We start from the raw sequence: 7,599 nt of genomic DNA on the forward strand, positions 1-7,599 counted from the left end.
ATTTCCCAAGTTCCATTAGACATAATAGAATCCATCTCACTCTATACTCCTTTCTTCCACAAGTCAGCATTAGGAGAGGAATATGTCTCTTCAATGATCATTGGTGTGTCATCCATATGGTACACAATATAGTCATCATCAAAAGACTTTGCAGTCCTCTGCCTCTTACTTTTTCTAGTGACTATAATGTCATCCCCTTCAGGATTTTGCATATAGGGTTCCTCAATTTATTCTATCGGAGTAAAATTTTCATTCTCATGGGGAATTATAAATTCATGACTAGTCGTGCTAGGTGTATTTTTCATAGGAAATTCATTCTAAAAAAATGTAGCGTCTCTAGATTCCATGATCGTATCAACAACCATCTCAGGAACACTAGAATTTATAATTAAAAATCTATAACCCACGCTGTGAATAGCATAACCAGGAAAAACACAATCAACAGTCTTTGGTCCAAGCTTTTGCTTTTTGTTTATTGGCACATTCACCTTTATCAAACAACCCCAAGTTCGCAGGTAAGAGAGATTTAATCACTTCTTCTCTCATTCCTCGAATGGTGTAATTTCTTTGTTCTTTGTGGGCACCCTATTCAGGACATGACACACTGTCAATATAGCCTCATCCCATCATTCCTTAAATTGTCCTGCAGTCTCTAACATGGCATTAACCAAATCAGTTAGAGTGCGGTTCTTTCTCTCTGCAATCCCATTGGATAGATTTAATCACTTCTCATCCCATTTCTCGAATGGTGTAATTTCTTTGTTCTTTGTGGGCACCCTATTCAGGACATGACACACTGCCAATATAGCCTCATCCCATCATTCCTTAAATAGTCCCGCAGTCTCTAACATGACATTAACCAAATCAGTTAGAGTGCGGTTCTTTCTCTCTGCAATCCCATTGGATTGTGGTGAGTATGGTGGCGTCCTCTCATGAATAATTCCATGCACCGCGCAAAACTTAGAAAATTTATTTGAGAAATATTCTCCCCCGCGATCGAACTGCAAGTGCTTGATTTTCTTCTCAAGTTAATTTTCTACCTCAGCTTTATAGACTTTAAAATAATGCAACGCTTCATCTTTAGTTTTCAATAAATACACATAGCAAAATCTACTACAATCATCTATAAATGTCATGAAGTATCGTTTACCGCCTTTAGTCAATTCGCCATTCATCTCGCATAAATCAAAATGAACGTGTTCTAATGGTGCCAAGTTTCTTGCCTCAATAGCCTTGTGAGGCTTGCACGGTTGCTTCGATTGCACACACACCTGGCACTTAGAATCTTTGACTAAGTTAAATTTTGGAATTAAATTTGGATTTGCAAGCCACGTGAGACAACCAAAATTAATTTAACAAAGTCGTGAATGCCATATATTCGACTCATCTGAAACATTAACATTGTTCACTACTTTATTACACACATCATCAAGCAAAGATAAGCGGAACAAGTATCCATAATCATAACATTTTTCAACAAATATTCTATGTCTCGACACAACACACTTATTGGATTCAAGCACAATTTTAAAGTCATTGCGACACATTTGAGAACCGCTAAGAAGATTCTTCTTGATGGAGGGGATATGCTGCACGTTCTTTAATAGCACCGTCTTTCCCGAAATAAACTTCAGAACGACCGTACCAGCACCAAGAACACGCGTATGCGAACCGTTTCCCATCAGCAAGGCTCCAGTCCTGCCGACCTGATAGGAAGTAAATAAAGAAACATCAGCACACATGAATATTAGCACCGCTATCCATCCACCACTCAGGTAAAAGACAAACTAAAAGAACAAAAGGTAAAGAATTATCATACCTAGATGTTCCTCCTCCAGTCTCGCTAATCACCATGTTTACTGATTTCTTTTCTTGCTTATATTTGTGGTCTGGGCACGCACTTGCCCAATGCTCATTACTCCCGCAAACAAAGCAACATCCACCTTTCTTGTTATTTTTCTTCTTAAATTGTACAGTTTGCTTAGGCTTTGTATTGTTGTTCTCTTGCATGTTCTTCTTCTTTTTATTACGGGATGCAAATGATTTTTTCTTCTGCACCATATTGGCAGCGGAAGACTTAACTCTTTTTTCACGGTTGTCTTTTGCTCTCGTCCTCTCCTCAACATCAAGAGATCCAATAAGCTCAGCCATGCTAAACTCTTGTCTCTTGTATTTTAGAGAAGTAGCAAAATTCCTCCAAGAAGGTGGTAGCTTAGCGATTATACTGTCGGCCATAAACTTGTCGGGTAACAGATATGGAAAATATTTTAGTTTCTTTGCTAGCGCCTGTATCTCATGAGCATGTTCCACTATAGAACGGTTTTCAACCATTTTATAATCATACAGCTGCTCCATAAGCTACAGCTCACTACCAGCATCAGAAACTCTAAACTTTTGCCTCAAGAGCATCCCATAACTCTTTGCCTGATGTGTAAGATATGTAATTTTTCTCATACTTACTGTGAAGTGCACTAATCACGACGCCTCGAAACAGGTTATCGGCAGCCAAGAACTTTTGCTCCTCCTTAGGAGTAAATTGTTTAGGCTTCTCCTATGTGGCGTGATAGCAGTTCATAGCAGTCAACCACAATATCATCTTGGCACGCCATATCATGAAATTCTTGCCATCAAAATTATTTGGTTTCAAAGCAGCAGCAAAACCACTGACAGAAAATTGTCTAACATTATATTTTTGGATTGTTAGAAAATTAGACATTTTCATGGTCAATTTAATCCAGAAATAAAACATCAGCAGGTTCGTGACGACATATATATGCATGTGTATATCTCTAACAAATGCTACATTATGTAAATATGATATACTGATCGATACAGTAAGTACGCAAAGTACTGTAATCACAGAGATAAGAGTGTACCCAGCGGAAGATCCCATGCCGAGGGCATCGGAGGCTCCATTCGCAATAGACATAGTGTGTTGCTCGAAGTCGTGGACCACAGTCGATACAGGAAGGTGTTCATAATGCAGTCCCACGAATGGTCACTAGGAAGAAGACAACTTTGCGAGCAATCACCAGGAAGAAGAAGGGTTCCGCGAGCGATCACCAGGAAGAAGACGTCGGACGAGCAGTCGTGAAATCGCTTCCCAAAAATCTAATCGTCCGCACACCTCGTGCAAGGTTCGCAGGTGGACAAAGGTTCCGGAGGCACCTGCTCTCCCGTTACTCCGTGCGCATAGAGGTACGGGACAGGGAAACCCAAAGGGCGACTAAGATGTGGTCTCTCGAAAGCGAAGCGGGGGGTTAGACTAACGGAGGACTTATGATTTATGCCTGCGGCGGAGAGGGAAAAAGCCAACGGAGGAACCCAAGAGACGGAGACACGAAGAGACAGTAACAAGCGCAATCAACTCGCCTCCACCATAAAGAAGAGAAACTCCTGTAATTATGTGGATTAATTGGTAAAAACTGACCACGCTCGCCCGCCGCCCACATGCCTGCCTGCCTCGCCACGGCTCACGGCCACAGCCTGGCCCGGCCGGCGGCGGCGGCGGCGGCGCGCGCGCGTGTGGCACTCCTTTATCCTTTTCTCAGCTTCTCAATTAAGATGGATAATTTCCAACCAGATAAGCTGAGTAAACGTTCAGTCAAAATTCCTTACGGTATTAAACCATACTACGCTTAATGTTACGTACCATAGAGTTTTATTTGATTTATTAAATATTAGACGGGTCAAGCCCATAATATATCCAACAGTTGTTGCTAGTTGATGAGCATGCCGCGGCGTTACAAAGTAATGCTTACTTCCTCCGTCGAGAAAAGAATGTAATTATAGGATCGGTGCCGGTCAAAATATTTCATGTTTGACCGAGTTTATAGTAAATAATATTAACATTTACGTCTCCAAACAAAATTTATCTTGAAAATATAATCTATAACTAATCTAACGGTACTCACTTTATATCATGAATGATAATAGTTTTTTTTATATAGATTTAGTCAAAGTTCAAATTGTTTGACTTCTCAAGAAGCGAGAATTGCATTATTTTCAGGACGGAGTGAGTACTTACCTTTGCTACTCTCACGAAGACAACCACAAGAGAGATGGATTTTAATTAGGCAGGCGGTATTGTTGTTTAATTTATGGTCATCTCCTGCATGCGCACGAGCATTCTTATTTATGCAGATATATACATCAGCATATCTGCGCATGTAAGCGCAAAGCGCAGCACTCAACTATAATCGATTGCTTCACTCTTGATTTATAAATGTAGCGTCTAGCGTCGTTAGTTTGTGCGGATAACCTTTCTTATTAACATCCGTTCAGACAAATAAATACCTCGAGGGACTCGCTGTCTACTAGTTATTGTATTTTCAGGCTTAAAATGCTACAATTACAAGAAGATTGAGTGTGGAAATGTGACATTATCACGTCATTTTAGAATCAACCTAGTCCTGTTTCGTCCTTTTATTTTTCCATAAGGCTACAATTCGTATGCCAAAAGTCCACCAAAAATAATTTGACCTTCCTAATGATTGCTCTACATCTGTTAACCACCTCCAGACTGAAGGTTCAGGACACCGAAAATACGTCATGTCAAATAGTGGTTAGCATATTCTCCCCAAGATAGCATGTAGGGCTCCTCCAGACAACCACCGTCCACGTTACTCCCATTTCCATTCTCCGTCTGATCTTCTAATCGACGGCTAAGATCTCGTGAAGCCGGTTCCGCCGGGAGCGGCTTCTCAAACTTCTCGTGTGATTCTCCAGCTACTCCGCTGCATCTCCAGCTTCTCATCCGAATCTAGAGAAAGAAATATATATGCTGACTTCTACTTCTCTTCCCCACGCTTCTGCTTCTGGATCCTTATCCTCTTCTCTCTCCCGCGACGGCGCCGCCGCGCGCGCAGCCCCCCCGGCACGGCGCACGGCACGGCGGCCACCCTCATTCTCCTCCACGCGCCGCAAGGGCGGGGCGACGGCGGCCCTCCTAGGGTGCTACGCCGGTGCAGCGGTTCGTCGTCCCCGGCCGCAACGAGCCCCCACGGCGGCGGTCCCCGGGCACGACGCCGCCGGGCGGTTGAAAGGTCCTTGTTTGGTTTTGGTAATTGAGTGACAACCTAGGTGGACTAATTATGTTTATGTGAGACACACATGTGATTAGTTCACAGGTACATGTGTGTGAGCAACATATGCCATGGAGGTGAAAATGACTTGGAGATGTTGCAAAGCTCACACATGTGATGATGAAGGAGCTTTATTGCACATGAGACATGATATTGAGTCATGTGATCAAGGTGGAGAAGATCAAGACAAGACTTGGCTTGATGGATCGGTTGCAAGCGTGAAGGGCAAGTCAAAGGCTTTGGAGTGATGGACCGCGTGGCGGTGAAGCTTGAGCAAGACTTGGCACCGATGGACGATGGCAATGGTGAAGAGCAAGTAAAGTCAAGATCAATGAACCAATATGATCACGTGATGATATGAAGTGGATCATATCATTGTTGATCGTGTTGGTGCATGTGTTGCATTGACGTTGGAGGAGATGGAATGGAATGCGCAAGGCAAAGGTATAACCTAGGGCATTTCATTTCACCAGTCATAGGTGTGTAGAGAAGTTTATGACCGGGTTTAGGATAGATGGCCGTACTATCAAGAGGGGCAAACTTGTTTGCATATTGGTCATCTAGTGCCACTCGAGTGATCTAACTTTGCATTGTCGCTAGGATCGAGTGGCGTGGCAAGTTGAGTGGCTAACATCCTTTGGAAAATTATTGTGAAAAGCTAACACACATACACATGGTTGTGTACACTTAGTGATGTTGGCACATTTACAAAGGAGGTGGTGTTTGCTTGAGTGAGATGGGTTTGGGTCCCTCTTTCGGGAAAATGGAATGCCTATTTTCTATTGTGCCGGATGCAAATTCTTGTGGTTGGCACATTGGAGCAAGGGTGAAGAAGTTAGAAGTGAAAACGAGTTGATCGTGAAGACGCTGGCGTCGGTCAACTGACCGGACGCTGGGTCTGAAAGCACCGGACGCTGGCTGCATGCGTCCAGTCGAGCTGGTCGGTCTGCGCAGTACCGAGGGTATTGCACCGGACGCTGATCTATGTCCGGTCAAGGTGGACCGGACGCGTCCGGTCGAAGAAATACGCCTCGGGTACCTTACTGGAAACGACCGGACGCTGGGGTCCAGCGTCCGGTCAGTTGAAGCTGCTGCGTCCGGTCAGGTCAAGTGACCGTTGGAATCGGGACACGTAGCCGTCTGCGGGTGACCGGATGCTGAGGTCCAGCATCCGGCCAACACGACTGGAGCGTCCGGTCGGCCCGATTTTTGCCCAGTGAAGGGGTAACGGCTAGTTTAGCCCTTGGGGCTATAAATAGAAGTGGCCTTCGGCCATGGCTGGTGGGGAGCACCTTGGGGGACTTTGTGTCCATGCTTGAGAGTGCTTAGGAGCCCTTCATCTCACACATACTTGATAGCGATCATCCGATTGTGTGAGTGAGCGATTCTAGTGCGATTGCATCGTGAGGTTGCATCGAGTGGCACTAGGTGATCGAGCTGTAAGCCGGTGGTGCTTGTTACTCTTGGAGGTTGCCACCTCCTAGACGGCTTGGTGGTGGTCTCCGTCGAAGCGCGCAAGAAGCTTGTGCGGCGCTCTGGAGAAGTGCTTGTGAGGGTCATTGTGCTCGCCCCGTAGGAGCCATGAAGAGCAACTCTAGTAAAGCGTGTCATTGAGCTACCCTCACTCAAGGGGTAGGTTCTTGCGGCGTCCGACGTGCGGGCTTAGCGGGTGATGCTAATTAGCCGCGAACCACCAAGTGAGCGGTCGACACAACGGGGACTAGCATGTTGGCAAACACGTGAACCTCGGGAGAAAAATCATCGTGTCAACCTTGTTCTTTCCGTTGGTTTGCATCTCTATTACACAAGCTTGCAATTACTTTTATACATATTAAGCTTGTGTAGTTGCTCTTATAATTAGATAGCTTGTGTAGCTTACTAGTTACCTTCTTGCTTGTGTAGCATAGAAGTAGCTTCTGTGCGTAGCTAATTTGGTTTGTGTAACCTTGTTAGTCACATTGCTTAGTTTGTGTAGCTAAGTATTTGCGCTCTCTAATTTGGCATTGGTTGCCTTGTTATTGAGCATTGCTAGTGAGCTTAGTTAGCTTTGTGCTTTTGCTTACTAGCATGTGTAGGAGCTCCCTCGTTGCTTAAAGTACTAGAGGCATAAGTTTGTGTGACCTTGCTCCTAGCATTGGTTAGGTGAGCTCTAGCTAGCCCGGCACCTTTGTTGCTTGATTAGTATCTTTGGAAGGTGCTAGAGAACATAGATAGAGGGGTGTAGTCTTGGCTAGACCGATAGATATAATTCCACACTTGTTTCGGTTAGCCAACGCGATTAATTTTAGAAAAGACTATTCACCCCTCCTCTAGTCCGCCATCTCGACCCTTTCAGCGGTCCCTACCGATGCTCCCTAGCGCGGCTCCCCCCTGATGCGGCATTGTCTCGCCAGGCGCCGCGTCTTCTTCTGTGCTCTATGAAACCCTAGGTGCCTGTCTCTTCCTCTCTCTCTCCCTCTCCCTCTCCCTCTCCCTGTAGTGATTTTGGCTGATAGTTTCACTGAGTTACTGTCCG

The sequence above is a fragment of the Miscanthus floridulus genome, chromosome 6 (genome assembly GCF_019320115.1).
Source record: "Miscanthus floridulus cultivar M001 chromosome 6, ASM1932011v1, whole genome shotgun sequence".
In the NCBI taxonomy this organism is placed as follows: Eukaryota; Viridiplantae; Streptophyta; class Magnoliopsida; order Poales; family Poaceae; genus Miscanthus; species Miscanthus floridulus.